The sequence below is a fragment of the Onychomys torridus genome, chromosome 16 (genome assembly GCF_903995425.1).
Source record: "Onychomys torridus chromosome 16, mOncTor1.1, whole genome shotgun sequence".
Lineage (NCBI taxonomy): Eukaryota > Metazoa > Chordata > Mammalia > Rodentia > Cricetidae > Onychomys > Onychomys torridus.
Window position 1 is genome coordinate 11,880,927 of NC_050458.1, and position 26,789 is coordinate 11,907,715.

The window sequence follows — 26,789 nt, forward strand, 5'->3', positions numbered from 1 at the left end:
TACTTTCCTATGAGCAATTGTCAGAAATGCCCAAGAGGCACCCAAGGCGTGTCAGGCTGTAGCCATTGCTCTTGGTTGCCCACCATAGCTAGATGATAAGACTTTTTGCTGAAGACACTACACACTTTGGTGGCGGAACACAGAAGCCAGTCTTGGACTGAAAGGGAAACTCTCCCTATGGGTTACCACTCACAGGTTGCAGAGTCCTGTGCTGGCTGCTGGAGGTCAAGACTGACAATGGTCCCCCCCCCACACCCCCCCACCCCCCCACACCCCACCCCCGCCCCCAATGTGGACTCTGTATGTAACAGTATTAGCCTGCCAGACCACGTGTACCCACTGGCAAGACTTTTGATGGAGGCAACCAACCACTCTCTTGAATTGATTTGAGACCAGCTCCACAGGAAGGAACTCATGTTCAAATCCATGGCTAGGGGACTCATAGGTTCTAGGGGAGAAACTATTGATGCTTTTCTAAGTGGTTCACTTGTCATATTGCCTTCTTCTACATATTTATGTTTATATCCATAGATTTGTGCTTGACCATCCTTGGTCAGAGAAGCTTCTTACTGCAGTAGGTAGCGAATAATGCAGAGACACGTTACCATTCAAATCGCTAAAAATAATTGACTATGAGTGCTAAACTGTAAAGATGGTCATTTTCTTTTGGAATGTGGCCATTGAAAGGTTCCCCAGGTCTCAGGATAGCCCCACACCCTTGCACATATGGGCAACAATAATTAGACACAGTGAGTTAAAAAAAATAAGTAAATAAAACTATAAAAAGAGGGCATGAAGCTGGGAGGGATATGTGATGTGGGGTACTGGTGGGATTTGGAAGGGGTGTGGGAAGGGGATTTGGTCATATCATGCATGTATATGTATGATGTTTTCAAAAATAAATATACATGCATGTGTATGTATGATTTTTATCATTTTTAATGACATTTTCAAAGAATACTTAACTATTTTTTTAAAAGCAGGCTTCAGCTGGGTGGTGGTGGCACATGCCTTTAATCCCAGCCCTTGGAAATCAGAGGCAGGTGGATCTCTGTGAGTTCAAGGCCAGCCTGGTCTACAGAGCGAGATCCAGGACTGGCTGCAAAGCTACACAGAGAAACCCTGTCTCAAAAACAAACAAACAAACAAACAAAAGCAAACAAACAAAGCAGGCTTCAGGGAGCTTCTGTGAAGTTAGCCATGCCACTTGGGGGACACTCTGAGACAAGGAGTATCCAGTTGCTGTACTTTTAAAAATCTCTAGGTAATATAGGCACAGAGAAAGAGTCACCTCTTTAGCCATCTTCCTCTTTTTTACAATCTTTGTCTTTTTCACACATGAACATGGGAGCATAACGTGAACCCTGTCATAACCAAAGGGGAGTTTGAAAATTCCTTTAGTTGTTGTTACCTGTCACGTGTTCTCTCCTGGTGTTGAGGTTTAAACCAGTCCGTGACAGGCAGCAGAAAGGGAGGCATTGGCTCCAAAGGAAGCAGCCTTTGTGATTACAAGTTCACTGAATAAGGGCTATGTGACCTCTGTCAAAAGTTCAGACACCCGAGAGCCTCACGTGTCATTAAATGTGTCTCTGTGGTGCCAGACAGCGCGTACTCAGGGTGTATAATTGTGTAGCTGAGTTGAGAAGCTGCTGCTTCCCTAGCTGGGTGTGAGTCCTTAGTCAAGTGGTGGAACCCCCAGGGCTGTGGTTTTCTCATTTATAAAGCAAAATTGATACTCCTTTGCCCACAGTGTTGTTCTGGATGTGAACTAAGCTGGGAAGTGCCCTACAAACCTGGGCCCATAGTAGGTATTTAACGAAGGGAAGTAATTAATTCGGGACAGTGATAGAGGAATAGATTGTGGACTATGGAGTTTATTGGGCTCCACTTCATTCTTGTTCTCCCTCTGATACAGGCTTCGGATCATGTGTGAGCTACCCAAATCTCATCTGCAGGTTGGTGATGATACCTGGCACTTGTTAATGGTGTTGTCCTGGCACTTGTTAATAATTCTTTCCTGGTGATTACTACTATTGTTCAGTCCTTAAACTGTTTATTGAAACAGCTTTTGTCTCTGGCACTGAGAAAGATGTTACAGCACAACTATGGCTTTGAGCCAGGCGTGTTGGTGTAAACCTTTAATCGTAGGCAGAAACTGATTATTCTCTGTGAGTTCAAGGCCAGCCTAGTCAACATAGAGAGTTTCAGACTAACCAGGGCTACACGATGAGACCCTGCTTCAAAAATCAACCAACCAAAAAATAGAAGAACAACTTGCTTCGGGGAGTGTGTGGATTTATTGGCAATGGAACAACAGCAACAAGGAAAACCAGAAGTATAATAGGTAAAAAACATTGTTGCTTAAACGTAAAGCAAGCCGGCATCATTACCAAATGTAATCACACGATACAGTGCATACTCGAGCTTGTGAGATTTAATAAAAAAAAAAGGAGAGTGGCAGGAGCTGCCATCATTTAGGTGTGGTTTTTAAGGATGACTATGATGGCAGGTCTGGAAACTGAGATGAACAGATAGTAACTTGTTGTGGAAGAGAAATAGCAGAAGAGAGGAGGCAGTGATAGATAGGCCGCAATCTATGCTGCAAAATCCTGACATAGAGGCCAGCTTGTTATGTCACAGTCATCAGGCTAGTCATGGCTGGACAAGACACAGCAAAGGGAAGTTGAAACAGATGGAGTTAGAGAGGTATCATTGTGGGGGACTGATGAGGGAACAGATTATTTGGACATTATGTGCTGTCTCAAAGACTTTGGTCTAAACTTGAGTGAAATGTGAGATCATTAAATGATTTTGAGCAGAGAAAAGGTAAGATCTGAGTTTGTCTACTGAACATTTTCCCAGCTGTGCTTTCAGAAATATGTTAGAGGGAGCTGAAGGCAGAGAGTTGAAGTATAATGGACTCTTGAACACACACACATGCACATAGACACACACACACACACACTCACACATATATGTATGCATACACACATGCACACACACACACAAGTTATTTTCTTAGGAAGGTTTTGGTAGTGAGAGAAGTTTTATGAAACGATCTAGCTAAGTATGATGACACTGGTAACCTGCTGTGGATATCGCTCTGTGTAAATAAAGTTCTGATTTGCCAGTGGCCAGGCAGGAAGTATAGGCGGGACAAGAGAGAAGAGAATTCTGGGAGGTGGAAGGCTGGGTGGAGAAAGACACTGCCAGCTGCCGCCATGACAAGATGTATGGTACTGGTAAGCCACGAGCCATGTGGCAAAGTATAGATTAATAGAAATGGGTTAATTTAAGATAGAAGAAGTAGATAACAAAAAGCCTGCCACAGCCATACAGTTTCTAAACAATGTAAGTTTCTGTGTGTTTACTTGGTTGGTTTTGAGCATCTATGGGCCTGGCTGGTGAGAGAGATTTGTGCTGACTGGGCCCGGCAGAAAAACTCTAACTACAGTAACCCATGTTGGTAGCCAGTTCAAATGTGTGACAATAAGAAAGGACAGTCATTGGCAGAGTCCTTCATTTGTCTTTTGTGGGGAATGAGAGACCCAGAAAGCTCTCCAAATGGGGAACAGTGAATCCACAGAACTCTTATCTCATTTGGGGGCTCAAATTAGAACTCAGAAAGCTTGGTTGGGCTCATCTTCCTACAGTTTTTAGTGCCATCCCTTTGTATGAATTCTCAACATTCTTTACCTTTCAATGAAATGCCTAATAGCATCCTAAAAATTTGCTGTGATGAGCTCTCTTCTTCTCCAGGGAGGAAAAGTCCTAGGAATGCACATTGTTTACAACTGCTGCTGCTCAGAGTGTGAGCAAAGTGTTCCCAGACTGTCTCCATCACTTCCCTTTCAGAACTACTTTTATCTCCTTTAGAGCAACCAGACTCAATTCAAAATATCTGTTTTTCAAGGTAGTTATGATGTTATATAGATGTGGTTTGCATGGAAAGAACTCAGCACATGTATTGCTTATACCAGGAAATCAATACCGTGTTACATCTCATCTCCCAGGTTTTCATCTGCCCGCTCCTGTGAGCTTATTGAGGACAAGAATTGTGTCTCATATCCTATCACTTTTCTCACTGAACAGAAGATAAAACAATAGTAAGTGTTCCTTCATCGAAATTTCCTGTTCATGTAAATTATGAAAGAAAGTTTGTCAAAACTCAGATATGAAGCAGTTGTCCTACAGATGTTTAACTCAGTAAATCTGAGGTAGAGCATTATAGATGATTCTGTTGTAAGTAGTCTTCAGAGAAACAATTGCCAATGCCTTGGGATGCCTTGACTGAGCTCACTTAAAACAGCCAGAAGTTAACCTTAATCTGACTATGTCTGTGCATGAGGTTACCTGGTTCAGTCACCAGCAAGTAAAGATGCCATTCTTACCTTCCATGAGAAATTCACACCTGTGAGGGGTTTTGATGCCTTTTTTATCATGGCTAAGAATCTTCATATCTTGAATATATTTAATCCTTGGGTCTTTGTGCAGATGGGCCATGCTCAATTGGGACATATCAGTTTTGAAAATGGATGGAAGTCTATTTTGACTCCTGCATTTATCAGATCATTGACATATAGTTGTATTTGAAATGAACTGTATACTTTCTGAGAAATTAATTGTACAAATGAATATGCACAAATCCACCTGTCTACACAGCTCCCTCAATCACACAGAAGACAGCTTGTCTGCATTTCTTACTTCTTGCCAACAGTGATAACATTTTTGAGAAAAAAGGAAAAAAGGAAATGTTGGTGTTGAGACTGAAGAGGTTTTCATTATTTCAAAAGAAAGAATCCCCCTTGCTTGAAGGTTATTCTACCATAATGGAACAGACTTGTTTTTGTGCATTCCCTACACCAATGAAGTCTGTGTGCTTGTGTGTGAGCTTGGAAATGTTTCCAGGCACCAGTGTTTCCTGGGACAAACAGGAGTCCCAGCTGGCACTGAGTGAACAGTGTTCCAATTTAAATTTTTATAACCCTGTCCAATTCCTTACCTTTTTTTCTGACCCCTGGCTAAATTAGTATCTTATTAAAAATATACAGATTCTTTTCCTAAATAAATACCCCCTTTCAAAGCTCTTTTTACTTGCTGTTCTTTTTATCTAACATACATTTCCTTCTCTTTTTCACTAGGTAAAATCTGGTCCAGTCTTCTGAGGCCTGTGCTCCTCTGCTGTCCTTCAGCACGGCTGGTTCTTCTCCCATCAACAGTGAGGATCACTTACAGAACAACGACTTTAAGTGGGAAAAACGCACCTCATTCAAACAATCCTATAAGGTAAGACTTCTTACTTCTGTGTGTCTCAGTGGAGGAACTCAGATGACCAGGGAGGTAAGTGGCTTTCTCAGCTTTCACATACCATAAGAGAAGATTCTGTTTCAAGTCACCGTGGGGTGAAGTGAAATTCCAGTACTTTTGTCCAAGTGCTGTGAGGTCTGGATATTTCTAAAGTGACATCATCACAAATCTAACCAGCCCCACTGTTTCATCATGCTGTGGTTATCACATGTGACAATAAGCTCTTTGGAACTGGAAACTCTGTGTTAGCCTCGTGCCTACACATAATCGATTTTAAATAAATATTTGCTCAATAAATTAGATAGAAAAGCATCTCTCAGATGTGGTGATATTTTATTTGTGCTGAAATGTGGTGACATTATATTTGTGTGTTAATAAATAAAGTTTGCCTGGAGATCAGAGGTAATAGCAAGCCATTAACACAAAAGTCAGGCAGTAGTAGCACATGCCTTTAATCTGATCATTTGGCAGGCAGGGTCTCTGTGTGTTCAAGGACATACTAGGGAACAGCCAAGCGTGGTGACACATGCCTTTAATCCCAGTACCAACCATAGAGACCTGAAGGTCTGTACAGACAGGCAGTGACAAGGAAGTGAGGTAGCTCGGCTAAGAGCCAATGAGAGGGCAGAACAGCAAGGCAATAAAAGCATGGGTAGACAGGAAGTAGCTCTCTTGGGAAGCTACGGCGGTGGCTATCACTATTTCCCTGATCTCTAAGGCTTTCACCCCTATATTTGGCTCTGTGCTTCTTATTTAATAAGACTGTTTAGAAATTCATCTACACTCAGAGCCTCTTGAAACTAACAAGGTCAGTATTAAGTCTCTAACAATTCTGGCCTGTGAATAGTTTAATTCAGTACTGCCAATAGTTTGAAAATAGATCCATATATACAGAGATTTTAAAACAGTTACTAAGATCCACAAAAGCTACACATTGAAAATGAAGGTGTTGTCAAGAAAAGTCATTGGTGTCCATGATTCTCCTTAATAGTTACTATTGCTGTTACTGTCAAAGACTGTAATCAAAGGCTATAGTTATCAGTTATTCCTGAGAAATACCCTCATTTTACTTCACTTTTCAGGAAGTCTATAAGCAATAGCTTAAAAAAATAGAGGATACTCATTTTTCCATTTGTATGTAACCTATTCTATATGCACCTTTAATAATATTTATTATAACATTCTGAGAGAGTTAATATTGGAAGTTCTCCTACTTGCTGAGTAGTTTATAAAGGTCTTTATTTCTGACATTGTGATTTTACATTTGGTATTCAGTCTTGCAAACCATGAAACATAATATAGTACATTTAGATGTAGAACTTTTGTGAAATTTCACTTCTATCCCTTGTCTTTAGGGTTCCCATTTTCCCTATGCTGTGTAGATTTCCATTTTTATTGCTTCACAGCTGGTTTCCAGAATGAACACCACTCCAATTTTCTACCATTGTGGACACATGAAAGTCCCTTTTTATAGCAAACGCTCAGCAAGAAATGAAGCCAGAAGCAATACATAGATGTACCAGCCCTTTTCTTTTAGGCCACCAACCAGCTCCCAAATCATGACGTGGAGACTTACTATTAGTTATGAATGCTTGGCCTGGCTTAGGCTTGTTTCTGGATAGCTCCTTTAACTTAAATTAACCTGTTTCTCTTTATCTTCCTTTTGCCTTGAGTCTTTTTACCTTGCTTACTTTCTTTCTTTCTGTCTTACTGTCACTGCTTCTTGTGTCTGTCTGTCTGGCAGCTGTCTGGATGGCCCCTGGCATCTCCCTCTGTTTCTCCTTCATTTTCTTCTTTCTTCTCCTCTCTCTTCTGTTCTTCTCAAGCCTAGATTTTTCCTCCTATTTATTCTCTGTTTGCCAGCTTTACCTATGCTTCTCCTGCCTAGCTATTGGCTGTTTAGCTTTTTATTAGACCAATTAGGTGCCTTAGGCAGGTAAGGTGAAACAAATACAACACATCTCTACATAATTAAGCACATATCCTTATAATGTTACACAAATGCAGCATAAACAAATGTAACACACCTTTACACAGTTAAAGTAATATTCCACAGCATAAAACAAATGTAACACATCTTTGCTCAGTTAAAATAGTATTCCACAACATTTACTATGTTTTTTTTAATATAAAAGAAAGGTTTTAACTTTAATATAATAAGACTATATACAATAAGAACAGTTATCAAGTAAGAATTACGTTCCTAATGTCTAGTCCATTTATATTTGGAAAATTCAAAGAAAAAAAACCAATTATTTATCCTGTCTTGGTGAGTCCAAAGTTTTGCACCTAATTTATGTTCTATCATAACTAAAGAAAACTATTACTATAACTATCTAGTCTTCAACACTTTCAAAGACCCCAGAAGGATATATTTCCTGAGTAAACAGAAAGAGTGGTGTAAGCTATATCCAAATCTTTGGAAATGATAAAGATATCTGGCTGACTGAACAGTCACTCAAGGTTCCTTGGCAATGTTGGGGCATCCAATCTTTGGCCTATAGGCCTAAAATATCTGGGAGACTCTTCTATGAAGCAGGAATTTTGAAGGACTGTCCAACTTAGTCTTGGCAAAGTCCAGCTGTCGCTTTCCTGTGTATCCTGCAGAATGTCTGGCAGATTTTTCTACGAAGGAGGAATTTTGAAGGACTGTCCACCTTGTTTTGGCAAAGTTCAGCATCCTATTTCTTCTGTGTCCTGTATGTCCAGTTTGGATGATACACTGTCAGTAGTTGAGGCAAGGACAGTTTCTTACCCAAATGGCTAGCTTTGTTGTATTGAAAACAAAATCCACATGGAGATTCTTCAATGCCCATCATCCTCTTATGAATTAGATTTGTGCTGCTAAGAGCAGATGTGACTCACTGTCATGAAAAGCCTCAGGTTGTTAAACATCTTGAATGCCATATTCTATAGGTCTTTGAATCATTTGAAGATCACCTATCTATCTAAAAATATCTGTTTAATCTTGAAAACATATCTAATAAGGCTACAAGTTTTATTATTATAGATGACTAGCTACTAACCTGCATTTCTTAATCATACATTACATTTTTAAATAAACTGCATAAGCACAATACTTTAAACAGAATAGAAACATATATAGTATAACATTAAATTTGTATCAATATACCAAAATCCATACCAATGTAAAATATTTTAGGTTAATAGTTGTTCTTTTATCCTATATTCCTATGTCCCCACTAAATGATGACAACTATTCATAACTCACAGAATGACCTAAAACCACCCACCCCACCTCTTGGGAATGTGGGCAAAGACATCTTTTTAGGGGACTTGAGAAAAATTGAGATAATGGTCAAGTCCTGGGAAAATCACCTAAAACAGTTTGTTGTCTAGTCTCTGTGCAATGGGAAAATGCAAGGCTTATCTGCAGTCCTGGCTACAATAGTCTGTGAGGCTGGACCATCTCAGTTAGTAGCCTTAAAGCTGTTTTGGATGCAGAACTCTGAGGAAACTGTAACAGAGGCACTTTGAGAGGCTGGATCACCTGGGTCACCTGTTTTCATTGGTGTCTGGCTCCTTGCTCTGAAAACATACAAACTTTCAAAGGTAATATACATATCTGCATTAATATAGTCATAGACTGTACATTGTACACAAGCCATCCAAAAATAATTTTTGTTTTTATGTTTGAGCAGGTAAAATATACGTCACTTATCTTGTAGTTTTTCTAGTTTATTTCATAATATCTGTAGCCAAGATTTTTGGGAGGTCTTCCCCTATCAAACCTGATGTCTGTCAACCTTGAATGAATCTACAGCCTTTCATTTCCTATGGAAACAAGAGCATAATGTCTTCCCCAAAGCAATACATCTTTGACTTCCATTTTAAAATTAAGGCATTCCTAAAGTATCTAGGCTAGTTTAATCGAGCAGTTCCTTTTTCAAGCCAATGTCTCTTAGCAGCTGTTGTTCAATCATCAGCATTCAAAAAATTTCAAGACAACACAACCAACTTATAGGATCCAGACTCCCTGTGTATTTCCCATCTCTATGTTGCTTATTCTTTTTTTTTTATTATTTATAAACTATTTACTTTTTTTCTATGACTGTCTATACCCATTTTCTTTTCTTTCTTAAGCCTATACACATTTTAAAATGTGTGTTTAGACATTTAAAAATTTTAAACATTTTAAATTAAAAAACCTATTTAGAGGTTTTTTTTTTTTTTTTTTTTTTTCTGTCTGAACCTGTTTTACTGTGTATCTCTAGTCTTTTCTGTCTGCATGAGCAAAACCTTAAGCTGCTAAGTTACTACTGGGTCCTCCGTGTTTGGAGGCTGGCTCTACCCCCTTTTCAGGTCTGTGAAAGCTGAGCCTCAGGCTAGCAGCAGCACCTGGTTCAGAGGTGCCTTTGACCAAAACTTCATTCAGTCACGCTAGCTCTGTGATGCTGGCGCCTGTGCTGCAGTAGGCCTTTTTACTTAGCTACTGGCTGCTCAATGCTTGCTGTATGGCAGAGCCTCTTAAAGGAGCTGTATCTTTTTCTTTCCTTTTTCAGGCCCCATGTGGAAATTTGGACCCCATGTTGGAACACCAAATGTACTGGGCTTTTTCTTTTTAGGCCACCATCCAGCTACCAAATCATGACACAGAAGCTTATTGTTAGTCATGAGGCAGACAAGGTGAAACAAACACAACATATCTTTCCATTATTAAATACACATCCTTACATTGTCAGACAAATGCAGCATAAACAAATGCAGCACATCTTTACTATCAATTCCCCAGGGTCCAAGGGGACTTTGCTATGTTTGGCGTGGGATATCAGGGGAAAAAAATCTACATACACTATGTTCTTATGACTGTTAACTTTATTCCTCTAAGGCAAAATTACATCAATTCAGCTATAGTTCCACCAGGCATTCATAACTCTACACATACCAAGCTCTATATCCATCTACTTTATTTCTCTGGGATGAAATCCTGTCTCCATAACTGCAATTCCATCCAACTCCCTAGCTCATAGTCCCACTAATGACTAACTCCTGTGCTTCCAGCCTCATCTTCATCCTCTGTATCCCCTTTCTCCATCTCTGCTACTCTCTACTCCTGGCACTCAGAAAACTCTACTCTAGATCTGCTTACCCTCTATGGAAGCTCTGTCGTCCTCTCTTCTCACCACGCTGTTCTGTCTCTGTCTACAGAAAATGCCTGCCTATTCATTCCCTGGTCCGTGCTTCCCTGCCTCCTCAGGAATGTTGTTTTATTTCTCACCTTGATATGTAAAAACCTCTTATGTTTTCAGTAAAAATGCTCTGGAAAACCACTAGGCCTCCTCAAGGCCAGGGGATGGTCTGAGCTTCATTAGCACAGGAAACAAAGCTATGTGTCTCCCACCAGTTTGTCTTCTAAGCTCAGCTGGGCAGCTAGTAACTTAGTAGGTACAATTGTTTACCAATTGGTCTGGGCACACAAGGATTTCATAGCAGAAGACAGCTGAAATATTAAAGGCTGGGTAACACCAAATAATCATAATACATGGCTTTGCCTTTTGACTGACCCTTGGCCAGTCAAAGTTCAGCTTTAATACACAGCTGAATCTCTATGATATATTCTTGCTGCCTGCAAGACTTTACACAGTTAAAGTACTATTCCACAGCAGAAACAAATGTAACATGTCTGTGCCTAGTTAAAATAATATTCCATAACATATAGACACATAGGGTGATGAGCTGAGAAGGAACTCTTTACTCATAGTGAGATTCAGTATAGATCCCCTTAAAATAAAATAGCCTTAGTGACCACTATGATATTTTACTAATGAAGACAGTTTCAATTGGACATTTCTTTTTTCATTATTAAGAATTTTTTTTATTCATTTTACATATCAAGCACAGATCGCCCTCTTCCCACCTCCCACCCCTCCAGGCTCCTCTCCCCTAACCCATTCCCTATTCCCTCCTACAGGATGGTAAGGCCTCCCATAGGGAGTCAGCAGAGCCTGCTACATTTAGTAGAGGCAGGTCCAAGCCCCTCCCCCGCCTCAGGGCTGTGCGAGGTGTCCCACTCTTGGAACAGCCTTAATATTATTCTTCCCAGGGGCCCACGAGAGAAACTACAAATGGCGAGAATTATTTTTGGGAATTGAATCTAAGTGCACTAAGCTTTTTGTCCGTCTACTTTATTCCTCTGGGATAAAATCCTCTCTACACAGCTTCAGTCCTGTTCTCACGCCTAGGTTGGATTTTTCTCTATTTTCATCTGCTGTCTCCTCTAAGTTCTATCTTCATTCTCTCATCTTAATTCTGCCTCTTCCAGGTTCTTCTCATCTCATTCTTCCTCATCTAGTCCTTCCCCATCTGGCTCTCCCTCATCTTGCATCTCATCCTCCAGTTCTCTAGTTGAAATCCTCCTCTAAGTCTCCTTATACCTCTCAGTTCTCCCTAAATCTCTGAGGAATCCAGTTATAAACCCAAGCAACAGCAATCCTCCCAGTTCACCAGGCTTATATTCCTACAGGGTCACAAAGGCAGGCAAGAATTTGCCTCAGGCAGTGACCATTAGGCTTTCTTTTACAACCCCAGAAGGGAGTGGTAAAGGAGGTCAACAGAGAGCTAAAATCTGCTAATGGATCAGAAAAAGGGAATTTATGTGCTCAAACTACATTCCTAAAAGTGGTTAGGTAAGAAGTTAGGAGTCTATAATGTTAGTAAGTCTATAATGTTATAAGAAAGGAGGGTCTCAGCTTAAATTGCACAAGAAATAAAGTTATCTGCCTGACCCAGGAGTCAGGCGTTGTTTCCATAAGGGTGCTACCTTAATTCAGGAGATCATTTGGGCTTGGATGCTTGATAGGTATTTTAGATAAATATACTTTTAGGAGTTCTTGGAAGCACACATAGCACACAAGAAAATCATTGTAGGTACCAGCTAATATAATATAAGCTAAAATATCTTAAGCCGTGGCTTGACCTTCGGAAAGGTCCTTGACCTTTCCAAGTAGTAGCTTTTGCCATAGTTGCTGGATTCCATTACATTTTCCTGCAGCCTGCAGCATCCTACCACAGGCACTGGGCTCCAAAAGACCTGCTCATGCACCAGGGATGGATCCTGATCCTGCTACCAGAGGGGCACTAAAGCAGATCAAGCCACACAACTGTCTTACTTATGCAGAGGGCCTAGTCCAGTCCCATGGAGGCTCCACAGGTTTGGTCTAAACTTCCTGAGTTCTCACTAGTTTGTTTTGATTGTCTCTGTAGTTTTCCCCATCATGATCTTGATGCCCCTTGCCCATAGAATCCCTCTTCTCTCTAAGAATATTAACTTACTACACACCTTGGTGCTAAACATTGACACTATTGTCTGGACATATGAAGTAAGTAGAGGCAGGTGGATCTAAGAAGAATACTGATCACAGTGCAGTGAATACTCTCTAGAGTACCTGTGTACTGAGTCTAAACAAGGCTCTGCCAATTTATACAAGATTACATCTGCTGCTTTAATTTTCTCATCATAGGCATTTCTAATGTACATGCTTAACATCTTATTTGCCTATACAACTCTAAATTATCTAAATTATTTTTTTAGCTTTGAAGTATTATTTCTTTTACTTTTGTATTATAATTATAACATTTTCCTCTTTTCTTTCCTCCACATAAACCCTTACATACACCCCTACTTGCTCTCTTTCATGGCCACTTTTTTCATTAATTGTTGAAATTACATGCATGCATGTATGTGTATATACATATATATGTGTATATACATATATTCCTAAACACAACCTGCTCAGACTGTATAATGTTATCTGCATGTATGTTTTCAGGGCTGATCACTTGGTATTAGATAGCCAATTGGCATATTTTTCCCAGGGACAGATGATTTCTCACTCTCAGAATTCCTTAGTTGCCTGTACTTCTTTGTGTAGGGTTTAGGTCTTATGGTTTTTACCCTGTCCACCCTAACTGCTTTTTAATAGCAGTGTCTGATGCAAATCCATATGACCCAACATGGACCTGTTCTAAAACTGAAATGGTTGTTTCAAAAGACTTTCTTCTTTCTCTCTCTCTCTCTCTCTCTCTCTCTCTCTCTCTCTCCTTCCTTCCTTCCTTTTTGAGGTAGAATCTCTCAGTTATGTAGCACTGGCTATCCTAGAACTCCTTGTGTAGAGCATGCTGTCCTTGAACTCGAAGACCTCTCCCTGCCTTTGCCTCCCGAGTGCTGGGATTAAAGGCATGTCCACCATGTCTGACCTCAAAATAATGTTTTAGTAAATACTTGTCCAGATAGCTGAGGATTTTGTTAAGACTGGAAAAAATTAGAAAATTTTCTATTAGTTTTAAAATTGAGCTCACAAATAATGTTGTTTTTTTATTATATTTTACATCTAATTGTGTAAAAGTGTGCCAAGGGAAAAATGATACCTGTCTGAAACTAGAACTTAGAATTGTTATTTGTGTCTGCTAACCTACAACAAATACTTACTGAAAAAGTGAAAAAAAAAAAGTCAAATCAGCCACCATCTTAAAATTGGTTGACAAAATGACAATGTTTTTCTTCAATCTGCATTTCACAGTCCTCAGTATTTAGTTGCCTTGGTAGCTTCTCCACTACTTGTATAACTATTTCTTCATTTTACTTTTAACCCATGCTTAAAAAGCAATACAGTATCCACTGTAGGATAACAGGAAAAGGAAGAAGTGAAGTATTTTGCACCTTTGTAAAAATTTATCTATCCATTCATCCAAAAACTTTGGTATAAATGTGTGTTGTGTGTGTGTGTGTGTGTGTGTGTGTAGAGAGAGAGAGAGAGAGAGAGAGAGAGAGAGAGAGAGAGAGAGAGAGAGAGAGATATGTCATAGCAGGGCATTGTCTTAGTCACTGTTCTCTTGTGGTGAAGAGACACCATGGCCAAAGCAACTCTTATAAAAGAAAGCATTTAATTGGGGGCTGACTTCCAATTTCAGAGGTTTAGTCCATTATCATCATGGGGAAAGAGTGGCAGCAGGCAGCGCAGGCATGGTGCTGGTGAAGTAGTAGAGGTCTACATCCTGATCCACAGTTGGCAGGAAGAGACAGAGAGCTACTGGAACCCTCAAAGCCCACCCCCAGCAATACACTTCCTCTAATAAGGTCACACCTACTCCAACAAGGCCACAGCCACCTAGTCTTTACAGTATTTTCAAGTTGTTCCACTCACTGGTGACTAAACATTCAAATATTTGAGCCCATGGGACCACTCTTATTCAAACTCCATGGACATTTATCTTAAGGATCATACAGAGATGGATCCACAGTTTTCTTCCATTTTGGCTTAGACAGGGATTCCCAGTAATTTAGTCCAGCATATATGCATAAACACCATGAGAAGGCTACAAATGTCTGTTTTGTGAGTGAGAGAGATTTGTTTTGGCTGAAGTCACAGAGGACATGATTCTTGAGCCAGTACTTCAATGTGGCCAGGTAGGAAGAGTCTGGAGAAAAAGGAAACGAGCAGCAGACGTATCAGGGCATTTACGGACTGACTGAGCCAGTTTGCTTCTGTACCTGGAAGGATACATTGGTTAAAACTCAGGCTGGAGGGGGGCTAAGAGATGGCTCAATTCCAGCAACCACATACATGGTGGCTCACAAACATCTGTAATGCGATGTGGTGCCCTCTTCTGGCCTGCAGGCAGAACACTGGGAGAAGGAGGAGCTATGCAAACGAGACAGGGAACAGTCCAGAAGAGAGAAGACCCTGGGCATATCAATAAAAGACAGTTCCTGAGAAATAAACTGGAAGGGAAGCAAACATTCTTAAGAAAGTAAACCCACACAGAGATACAGGAACCTTGATTCACTCACGTGTATGCCTTGAACTTTTTAAACATTTACCAGATATCTACCAAGGTCTGAGAGATGAGTAAGTGGTATTTCACTTCGAAGGGGCTCATGGCCCAAGAGGGGAGACAGGAAAACAACTCAGTGGTTATTACATTTATTAAAAGGGCAGTATGTAAAGTCCTCCCCTTAGGGCTCAGGGAACCCCGTGGAAGAGCAGAGAGAAAGAGACTGAGGGGAAGGAGGATACCAGGAGAACAAGCGCAGCTCCTGTGAACTCACGGATACTGCAGCAGCCTGCACAGGGCCTGCACCAGTCTTTACCGGTCCTCTGTGTATATGTTGTGGGTTCTAGTTTAATGTTAGCTATGGGATTCCTAAGTGTGTTAACAAGTGTGTCTCTGATTCTTATGCCTTCTTTTGGGATTTTCTGTTTGTCTTGTCCAACTCCAATATGATAGTTTTTGTTCTGTCTTATAGTTTATGATTATCCCTTAGAAGTCTGTTTTCTAATGAGAGACAGAACCAGAACGGGAGTGGATCTGGATGGGAGGATGGGAAGGGGAGGTGGGAAGGAACTGGGAGGAGAAGAGAGAAGGACAACCTTAATTAGGATATATTATTTGAGAAAATAATCTGTTTTTTAAAAGATATGGAATAAAAAAAAAAGAAAAGAATACTTTCTACCTCAAGGGAGAAATATTTTCCATGCCTGTTCCCGTTGCTTTCTGTAGTGTTGTGCTTAGTGGCATTTAGTATAAACTATCTGGAGTTGGGTAGAGTCCCTGCTGCACCCTCTCTGCAAAGCTGCTGGCTTTCAGAGGATGCAAAACCTGTTCTTTTTCGATCCCATTTGCTGCCTCAGGCTCATCTGCTGCTGTTTAGCTAAGGATGAAAGAACCCAGACAGAGAAGGCGAGCTGAGTGAAAGGGAGAGCAGACGCCCCGCAGACACACCTAATTGGCTAACTTCCAAAACATCCTCAGACTTCCTTGAGCTTTGATGAAGCGTTAAAATCGTGTTTTCAGGGACTGAACGTCTTTTCAGAAGGGTGATAGATCCTCTTGCCAGGATAAAAAAGAGTAGAATGAGTCCCATAGCCTACACCTGTCATCATTTCACTTTATTTAGACAGCAACAGGCTGGTGAAGAGGGCTCCTGCTTCCTAAAAGGAAGGAACAAAAAATGCTAGTTATCACACACACACACACACACACACACACACACACACACACACACACACACACATGTCTCCAGGTTGTGTCAGCAACACTGTGGGCTCTTGCCAAGGAAAATGATTTATCAGGTGGGAAGTAGTTTATAAGAGGATTTTCCACCCCTCCCTGTGGAAAGTAAACGGTGACTCAGACACTAAAAGTATCTTAGGGTGTAAAATATTCTTTGGGGTTTTCTTTTGAGTTGACTCACTGACGTGAGGTAAGCTCAGTTTTGCACTAAGTTTATGAAGTTCTGAAGAGCGTAAAAGAGGGACGGATGAGTGCCAAGCACGCAGCAGGTGCCGAGTTAGCCTTATGGAAAGTCATGCTTCTGTTCTTCATTCCCATTCCTTTCAATTCTTCTGTCGTGTTTCTCCACACTTGGTGATATGCAAAGACACATATATCATTTCCCTCGCAATTCCAGGGCATTCTGTACATTATAATTAGTTGTCAAGGTCTATTTTCTTAACTAAACAATTTGCCTCCATTTTCTATTTACTATTTGTCAAAGTATTAAATAAAATCAACAGATGGATTTGGGACATTGGATGATAACTCAAGTGATACATCTTGCTGCTGTCCTCCTAACTGTCACTATTGTTCTTTGTAGGTAGAGTCTCACCATGTAGCATAGGCTGGTCTGGACATCACTGCATGGCCCACAGGGGCCTTGCTTTATGGTACTCTTCCCGTTTCAGCTTTCCCAATGCTGTGATGACAAGAGTGAGGCACCTTGTTTTCCTCGTTAAAAGAAGACTTACATTGTCAAATTCGGATGCCTTTTTACCAATTGTTAGTATTCCACTTGCAGTTTCAAAGCCTTAGACACATTTTTTTTTGGTCACACTTCTCTTATGTCTGATTTTCAGAGGGAAAAAGTTGCAAGACCATAAAAGAAAGGCTCTACAACCCTAAGACTTAAAACATGGCCATCAGAAGTTGTTTTCCTCCATTCTATGTGTTTAAGATGGCCATGTAATTGTGTACACAGGTTAGGTAACTGTTCTGAGGCATGAGGCATCTTCTGACTTTCTAATTATAATTGAAAATACTGTTAGTATTCTACTTTCAAAATAAGAGAAAACAGCCACAAAATCATTTAATGCCATCTGATTTATAAATGATATTCTTCCTTGCCTTGCGTGGAACTGTTATAGCCAGAATGACTAATAATCCCTCCCTACAGACTATATTTCGAGCATGTGGGCTTTCCATTTTATTTCATAGTTCATGTTTGCCTTAAATTTTCAATGAAGAAGAATTATCCAAGGAGCTTTTCAAAATGGGGAGACCAATATTCTGTCAACAGAGATTCTGACTTAATGGTTTCAGGGAGAAGTTATGGAGTTTTTTAGTTTGGAAAACCTTTTTGTGGCTTCTGAGGGTACCATTGAGATGCACTCCCATTGAGGTGTACTCTGCCTGGGATTTTATGCCTTTTCTTAATGCAAATTTCACTCAGAACTGTCTGCTCTTGTGTGCTCTAATGCCTCTCATAATAGTCATTTACACCTTTCCAAATATAGCCTCATAAAATTTTGTTATTGCTAAAATATAAGGTGATTAATTTTGTAGTTTTCATATTACAATGTAGTTCTTTGTGAATTTAGGAAAGCTTTGAGTTCAAGGCCAACCTGATCTATAGAGCGAGTTCTAGGATAGCCAGACAGAGAAATCCTGTCTTGAAAAACCAACCAACCAACCAAACCAATCAAACAAAGAAGCAGTGCTTCCCCATAAAACTTACTGATTTAAATATATTTAGGAATACATGGATAGTAGTTACTATATCATATAACACAGGTCCAGACTGTACATTCAGTTTTCACCTGTAGCCATAGAATTTATGTATATCAAGGCAAGACAAATTTCAAAGTCATTTACAGAAGTTCAGTTTTTAAAAATGTGATTGCTGGAATGGAGGTTGTTTCAGGCAGTGTGTGGTGGTGGAAAGAACACTAAGTGTCAGGCTTTGCTACCAATTATTAGAGTTCTCTTCGGAGAAGATACTTTCCCTAGTGAAAACACATGGTGTCTAAGGTTTCCATCTGTGACTTTTTGAACAAATGTCTATTCATCCCAGCTAGGACACTGAGGATAGATGAGAAACAATTCTACTAACATCCATCTTGGTGAACCACTGGCTTTCTTGCATTCCTTAGAGAAAGACATAGGTGTCCCAAGGGCAGCCACATAACCTAAACTCATCATGGGTAATGACTCATGGAAGTTGCATCCCCAGAACTCACTGCATAATTTGCATGCAGTTGCACTAAAGAGGGTCTCTTCTCCCCAGAAATTGTTTATTGTTCTTATAACATGTGGTGGGTGGAGAAGCCTGTAAATCGTGCAATTTTCTGAGCTTCCTGAATTTTGTAAGTTTTTTCAGTATTTATTTATTTGTTTGTTTGTTTGTTCATTTGTTTGTTTAATTCCTGGACTTTATGAGCTCTTTTTCTTCTTACAGAAAGGGATGTTCCAACTTAGAGTAAATAGCCACAGCTGCCCCCAAGTCCAGTATAAGACCATTGCTAGTTACTTGAGTGAAGAACACTGAGAAATCAGGAATATACTTTCCTAACACTATGTTAACTACAAGATTGTCTTTACATGGACCTCATTCACTTAGTTTTCTACTGTTACGTTTGTGCAATTACATTGCACCTACAAATCTCTTATATTGACTCTTGAATACTCTCCTGTTGTATAATTACAATGTTCTGCTTTTAACTCAGTGTGAGCATATCTGTGTGTGCTAAATTGTGTCTCCTCCCTCCAATTCCTGTGTTGATCTCCTGACCTCTGTTTCCAAAAATGTGACTACATTTGAGACAGAATCTTGAACAATATTGAGGAAAACTATAGGAGGCTTAATCCAGAGTCACAGGTCTTGTGTATAAAAGAGATTCAGACATTGACTCCCTGAATGAAGACTGTGTGTAGGTGCAGGGGGGACATGGCTCAGGGGGAGCCAAGAAGAGAGAAAAAACTAACACTTCTAGTCTCAGATGCCCAGCCACTAGGAGTGAGGAGAGATACATTTCTGTTGCTTAAGCCTCTTTAAGTCTGAGCCTCTTAGTCATTGTAGCCTTAGCAAACTAGTATTACCCTGAACACCAGACTTCCTATCTTCCACCAGAATTGCCTAGAATGGAGACCTTTTTTTGATTGTTTTTATTCAAGGGAAGACTTTTATCTTGTATATCTTGTTTGTGTTTCTTATGTCTAATTTGCTTATTCCTTTATCCTGTTTCTTCTGATCAATCACCACCCCCAACTCTGTCACTGAGATTCTATCTGTAGACTCAGTCTTTCCAGTTTTTTTCTGCTTATCATATATAATTGTTTATTTTTATTATATTTATTTATTTGTTTATATTTTAATTTTTATTGACCCTGCACTTCACTTGGATGTTCACACAGCCTTTGTAAGATAGTGCTGTGATTCTTCTTCCAGGACTGCCTGGGTGGGTAACCATTGGCACATAAGAAGTACCTGTTTGTATGATATAACATAATATTAAGTGGAACTGAATACTTTTGTGTGGACATCACTTTCAGACTTGATTTACATCGCAATAATTTGGCCTCATAAATATAGCTTTCTTTAATAAGTCTTTCAAAAAATAAGCTATATCATAGTTGATCAAATTCAAAGAAGCCCTCAATCAGTTTGAGAAATCAGAAATTATTATCACTTTCAGTGATGCTGAGTTGAGTCTATTAAAACCGGATTTTATTTTAATTACAAATGTCTAGTTTAGATTGATCACATGAAGGTTTCTGAGACAAATGATTTAAAATATTAAATAGAAGAAATAGTAAGAGAGGGATGCAGTAGCAAGCCTTTCATTTTATAATTCATTTTTTATTTGACTTATATGCATTTCAGAGAAGAATAGTTCAAAGTGCCAATGCAGGCAGGCCAGAATGGTGATGATCTCTCAGTTCAGAGCTTTAGTAAATTGAAAGGCAGGGAAGACATGAAAGGGAAACCTGGAAACAATAAAAAGAAGAGCTAGAGTTTATCTCCCTGTTCACTTCACATGCCAGATATATATATTTTTAAAGGACAGAAGGACATGGAAACCATATGTCTGAAATTCTGTTGATTCAGTAAATAACTTCAGAAAGCCTGGGGGTGAATCTGTGCCTAACTGTGCCCACTACCTCACCAGAAGTGGGAGTGTGAGAAGGGAAGTGGCTTAGTGGAATTTGCTGCCCATTTCTACTTTCAGCATCCCACTGTGCTATACAAACCAAAGAGCCTTACAAAGGCTTCTACTTCAGTGATCTTATTTAACAGATGAACGTAATGGGACCTCGAGGAGCTAGGACCTTTGACGAAAGCAGATGTGTGTTAATTCACTTGAGTGCCATTTTACCGCATAAACAGTGATAATAATAACATTGAGCTACTGCTGTGTGAAAAGCAAGTAACTAGGTCCATTACTGCTGAGATCACAGAAATTACTAGATATTTAAAAATAACAACAAAAGTGATGAGTTTAGTCAAAAAGGGTAAGCAGTAACAAGAAAAAGTAAAGAATAATAGGACAAATGTTATATTCAGCACAAGAATCCGACTGTACTGTGGGCAAAGATTGTGTGGAGCTATTAAGTCAGGGTTCAAATTTGAGTGAGTCTCTGACTAGTTAGATACATTTGACAAAACTTATTAGCCTCCTTTTAGCAGCCTTGTCTTAAAATGGGAAAAATAATTCACTCACAGCCCTGTATCTACCCACATGAAACACGTTTAAGAAAGACAGTGGGTAGATGCATAGTAAGATGTGCCCCATGATTCTAATTTCCTTGAATCCATGAGCTTCAGTAATCAGTTCCCTCCTATCTGTGACACACACTAAGGGGTTAACCTTCAAAGTGTAGATTAGGGAAACAGTGATAAGATGCCAGGCCTGTGAGTAGCTTGCCCAGCACAGTGACCCCATCTTCCTAGAAGACTGTCCCTTTTGCTGGTTTTGGTGACAATATCAGCCACAGGTGACAGGTTCACACTGTGAGGAACTCAGGACCTCACTCCAACAGTTGTCAAGGAAATGTGTTAACAGACAGCTCAGTGAGTTTTGAAGTCAATCCTTTTCCAGTTAAGCCTTGATTATAGCCCTAGAAGATGACTCCCACCTCAGCTAGCTCAGATTCCTGGCCCACAGACTTGTGAGATGATATATGCAATTTAAAGTCCCTAAATTTGAGGACAATGCTATGCAGTAACAGATCAGTGATCCAGACAGTGCCCAATACAAAATGGTGAGTTGGGTGGTAAAAATAAGTATAATAAGAATTTAAGGAGAGGCACTGAGAAGGTAGATTGATACAAGGTGCTTCCAGATAAATGGGCATTGAAGAAATAAATGATTGCTATTATACAAACAATACCTATAGCCTAGAGTGAACAGAGATTTGAAACTAGAAGCATGAAGCCAGAGACTTCAGCATGAAGGTGTGGGAAAACAGAAGAGAGAGTCTTCAGGCTGCTGAGAATGCCTAGCCTCTGAACACACAAAACCAGAACACATGGCTTCTGAAAAAAAGATTGGCATTTGAACTTTGTTATTAAGTTATCTTACTTAATATTACAGTTGTGTGTGTGTGTGTGTGTGTGTGTGTGTGTGTGTGTGTGTGTGTATGTGTGTGTGTGCCTGTCTGTCTGTGTCTCTGTGTGTGTATGTAAAACACACCTAGTAGAGATTAGAGAACAACTTGCAGGAGTCAGTTCTCACCTTCTTTCTACTCTATGAATCTCAGGGATCCAGTTCAGGTCATGGGGCTTGGTGGTGAGTGCCTTTATCTTCTGAGCCATCTCACGAGCCCAAGTGTGGCTCTTAGAAGCTGCGTTAAGACAGCTGTTGTCTTCTGTATTTTCAAGCCAGTGTGTATAATCTTGTGCATATCAGCAATGTGGGGGGCTTGTTAACACTAGATTCTTGGCCTCTACTTGTCATTTCTGACTCAATAGGTCTTGAATTGGGGCCAGGAACTCAAAGTTTGATCATGTTTTGAGGGTGCCCATGCTGGTGTTAATGCTGCTTTGAGTTCCAATATCATCCAATTTTATCTGACTTTGGTCCACAGAAAATTCTGGACATTTTGTCCATTTTCCCATTCTTTTATGTATTCAACAATTTATTGATTTCTTAGTTACAGATATTCTGCTAGGCATTAGGGTTAAAATATTTAATTTCTACTACGGTGCTTATGCATAAACATTTCATGGTGTAATATGGTAAGTCCAACAGCAGAGCTATGTGCCAGGCAGAGAGAGAGGATGGGGATGGAAGAGGTGTCAGAAGAAGTTTCATTTGGGAGTTTTTGAAAAGCAGGGTGATATTTTAACTTTGAGTTTTGCTCCTTATATTTTTGATTTTGAGACAGAACTTCTGTAGTCCTGGTTGGCAATCCTCCTGTCTCAGCTTCTTAAGGACTGGAATTAAAGGCATATGTTACCACAACCTGATTACCTTAGGGTGATCAAAAAGAGAAAGTGCATTCTATGAGTGAGTGTATGCAAGGACAGAAAAGAGGAAGTGGGAGGTATGCATATGATTCAAGCCATTGCCAGGAGCCCGATTTAGGAGCTAAGGATTAGAGAAGACAGTGAAAGAGAGGAGGTTAGACCTAGGCTGTGCTTGCTCCAGTGTTCAGCACCTCAATTAGCACCAAGTGGTGGTTACTGATAGGGACAATGACACCTATCTGAAAAGCAACATAGATTAGCTTGTTCTAATCAGCAGTTAACAACCCAAGCAATTAAAATGGTTTTCCTGAAGAGGATAGAAAAGGCAAAGAAAAATGCATTATATGGTTCTATGTTTTTGAGATATATGGAGTAGGTAAATCTGGAGAGACAGAAAACAGCCTAGTGATTTGTTAGGAGCTGACAGGGGGCCTCAGAATGGATTGTTAATGAGAAAGAGCTCTGCTTGGAAATCATAAAGGTATTTTGGAACTAGAAATGATGTTTGTGGACTCATTTGAATTAATAAATGCTATCCAAACATACTCTGCAAAAAGGAAATTTATTTTAATTAATTTTTATCTCAGTTCACAAAATACTGGCATGATGTTCCAAATTTAATACAATATTTAACAATTCTGCATGTGGTATCAAAAATACAGAATAGGACTATCTTAATTTTCATGTGCATCTAAAGAGAAATATCAGGGAACTTGATTTGGTAATAAAAAGGTGATTCATCATTAACCTGGTTGAAACAACAATAGGAATTGTTGATAAGTTAACTTAGCAATGGACACATCAAATTCTAGACATGTAGAAAATTTAAATGAAGATAACCTTTTTTCTTTTCCTGGTGACGTTTGCTGACAGGCAGGCCTGTCTTGTCATCTTAAGGGTTAATGTCTTAAAATGATACCACGTCAAATGTACTGCTTTTCTTCTAACTCACAGCCAGGAAAAAAAAATCTATCTAATATTGTAAATGAGTAAAGGATTAGTGTCAGATTATCTCAGTATGTACACTGATTTTAGGAGGAAGGCATTCTTTTTTTTTTTTAACTTGAGTATTATAAATACAAATTTATAGTAACTTCCAAAATTATGGGAAAACATATCAAGATATATTTGGTATGAACACAATTATTACTATTTTGTGTAGTTCCTTCTTTGCAGTTTTTAACATAGAATTTTTCAAAAACTTTATTTCAGTCCTCTGAGGCAGAGAATTAATTGAGTTTATGATGCTCATTTTCACAGCAGAGCACATCAAAGTTCTCTGCCATGCCTTTCTAATTTTACTTTGTATTTTCTCCCTTTTTTTCTACTGTATATCACTTTCCTACCTCTACTCATTTTTTAATTTATGCTCACCAAGGTGTGTCCACATAAACATTGTGGGAAGATATAATGCTGTTTCAATAATCATTGCTTTTCATTTATAGAAATGGTATTACACAGATCTCATTCACTCAAATTTTTACTTCTGAAGTTCTTTCTAATTAAAACATTTTAGTTACATTTATCTATTTGTGTGTGTGTGTGTGTGTGTGTGTGTGTGTGTGTGTGTGTGTCTGTAGGCATGCATGTGTCATACTGTAGGCATGTATGTGTCATAGTGTAGGCATGCATGTGTCATAGTTCATAAGTGGAGGTCAGAGGACAGCTTGTATGGCTTGGTTCTCTCCTTCCATTGTGTGGGTCCCAGGTATCAAACTCAGGCATCAGGCTTGTTGGCAAGTGCTTTTACCTGACAAGACATCTCACCAGTAGTGAAGTACCTCCTTTACAGTATTAAGCTTTCCTGGGATCAGGTACCTGTATGAGTTTTCATTTCAATTATTATATTTTCATTCCCAGTATCTCCAAGTGTTACCTGCTATGACTGTCCTTGTCTTCTTTTTGCTGATTGTTATTATTATTATTATTTTCACTTTAGTCCCATTTTATTTACATCCTGGCCACAGTTTCCCTTCCTTTCTCTTCTCCCAGTCCCTCCCCTCACCACCATCTGTCCCCACCCCTCAATCCACTCCTCCTATTTCAATTCAGAAAAGATGCAGGCTTCCATGGATATCAACAAAACACAGCATATCAAGTTTCAGTAAGACTAAGCACCTCCCCATGTATTAAGGCTGGGCAAGGCAACCCTCTATGAAGAGTAGAGCCCCAAAAGCCAGTAAAAGAAACAGAGACAGTCCCTGCTCCAACTGTTAGGACTCCCACAAGAAGACCAAGCTACACAACTGTAACATATGTGCAGAGGCCTAGGTCAATCACATGCAGGCTGCCAGGTTGTTGGTTTAGTCTCTGTGAGCCCCTATGAGCCCAGGTTAGTTGATTCTGTGGGTTTTGTTGTGGTGTCATTGATCCCTCTGGCTCCTACATTCCTTTCTCTTCATCTTTTGCAGAATTCTATGAGCTACACCTTGTTTGGCTATGTGTCTGCATCTGTTTCCATTAGTTGCTGAGTGAAGCTTCTCTGATAACAATTGGGCTAGGCACCAATCTATGAGTATAGCAGAATATTGTTAGGCATCATTACATTACATTTTATTTTTCTCCAGTTGTGTTTGTTTCTATCTGAAATGTCAGGGTCATTTGGCCTGTGGATCCTGGTGCTCCAGGCAGTATCAGGAGTGAGCCTCCTCTTCTGGCATAGGTCTTCTCAGCACATTCCCCAGGTAGACAGACTGTGGATTGAAGGTTATGTGGCTGGATTGGTATCCCAATCCCTCCACTATAATATTTCTATCTCCTGGTCACAGGAGATGGCCAGTTTAGGCTACATATCCACTATTGCTAGGAGTCTTACCTGGGGTCATCCTTGTAGATTCCTGGGATATTCACTTGTGCCAAATTTCTATAAGTTCCCCCTTTCCAGTAGTCTCTTTCAGTACCCCCCCCCAACCCCTGCTCTACCAGCCCCAACCTGATTACTCATGTTCCCATTCCCACCCACCCTCAGTCCACTCAGGAAATCTCTTCTATTTCCTATTCCCAGATATATATGAGCATTCTCCTTTAAACCGTCCTTGTTACCTAGTCTCTCTGGGTCTGTGCATTGTAGCATGGTTACCTTTTATTTTATAGGTAATATTCACTTATGAGTGAGTACATGCCATGTTTATCTTTCTGGGTCTGGGTTACCTCACTTAAGATGAGTTCTTTCTAGTTCTATTCATTTGTCTGCAAATGTCATGGTGTCATCATTTTTAACAAATGAGTAATACTCTATTGTGCAAATGTACTAACTACATTTTCTTTATCCATTCCTCAGTTGAGGAACATTTATGCTGTTTCCTGGTTCTGGATGTTACAAATAAAGCTTTTATGAACATAGTTGAGCAAGTGTCCTTGTATGATTGAGCACACCTTGGGTCTATGCCCAAGAGTGGTATAGCTGGGTCTTGTGGTAGATTGATTCCCAGTTTTCTGAGAAATTGCCATACTGATTTCCAAAATGGCTGTGCCAGTTTGTACCCCACAGTCAATGGAGGAGTGTTCCCCTTGCTCCATATCCTCTCAAGTATGAGCTGTCACCTGTTTTTTTTAATTTTTATTTTTATCTTAGACATTCTGACAGATGTAAGATGGAATATCAGAGTTGTTTTGATTTGCAATTCCCTGATGGCCAAGGATGCTGAAATTTTCTTTATGTGTTGCTCTGCCATCTGAGATTCTTCTGTTGAGAATTCTGTTTAGATCTCTGTTAGGTCTCTGTTTAGATGCCCCATTTTTAAATTGAATTATTTGGTATTTTGATGTCTACTTTCTTGAGTTCTTTAAATATTTTGGAAATCAGTCCTTTGTCAAATGTGGGGTTGGTAAAGATCTTTTCCTATTCTGGAGACTGCTGTTTTATTGTATTGACAGTATCTTTTGCCTTGTAGAAGCTTTTCAGTTTCATGAGGCCCATTTATTAATTGTCAGTCTGTGGTATTGGTGTTCTGTTTAGGAAGTTGTCTCCTGTGCCAATGCATTCAAGGCTATTCCC

General features: G+C 39.7%; 1 protein-coding gene across 1 annotated transcript in view; it reads left to right on the forward strand.

The window, feature by feature from the left end:
* The first annotated feature begins 5,243 nt into the window (after nt 1–5,243).
* LOC118597235 (protein SMG5-like) overlaps nt 5,244–26,789 on the forward strand; it is a 45,867-nt gene continuing 24,321 nt past the window's right edge. Inside the window, exon 1 of the mRNA XM_036208611.1 lies at nt 5,244–5,286. The gene's annotated coding sequence lies outside the window, so the exon portion shown is untranslated. The remainder of the gene's footprint in view (nt 5,287–26,789) is intronic.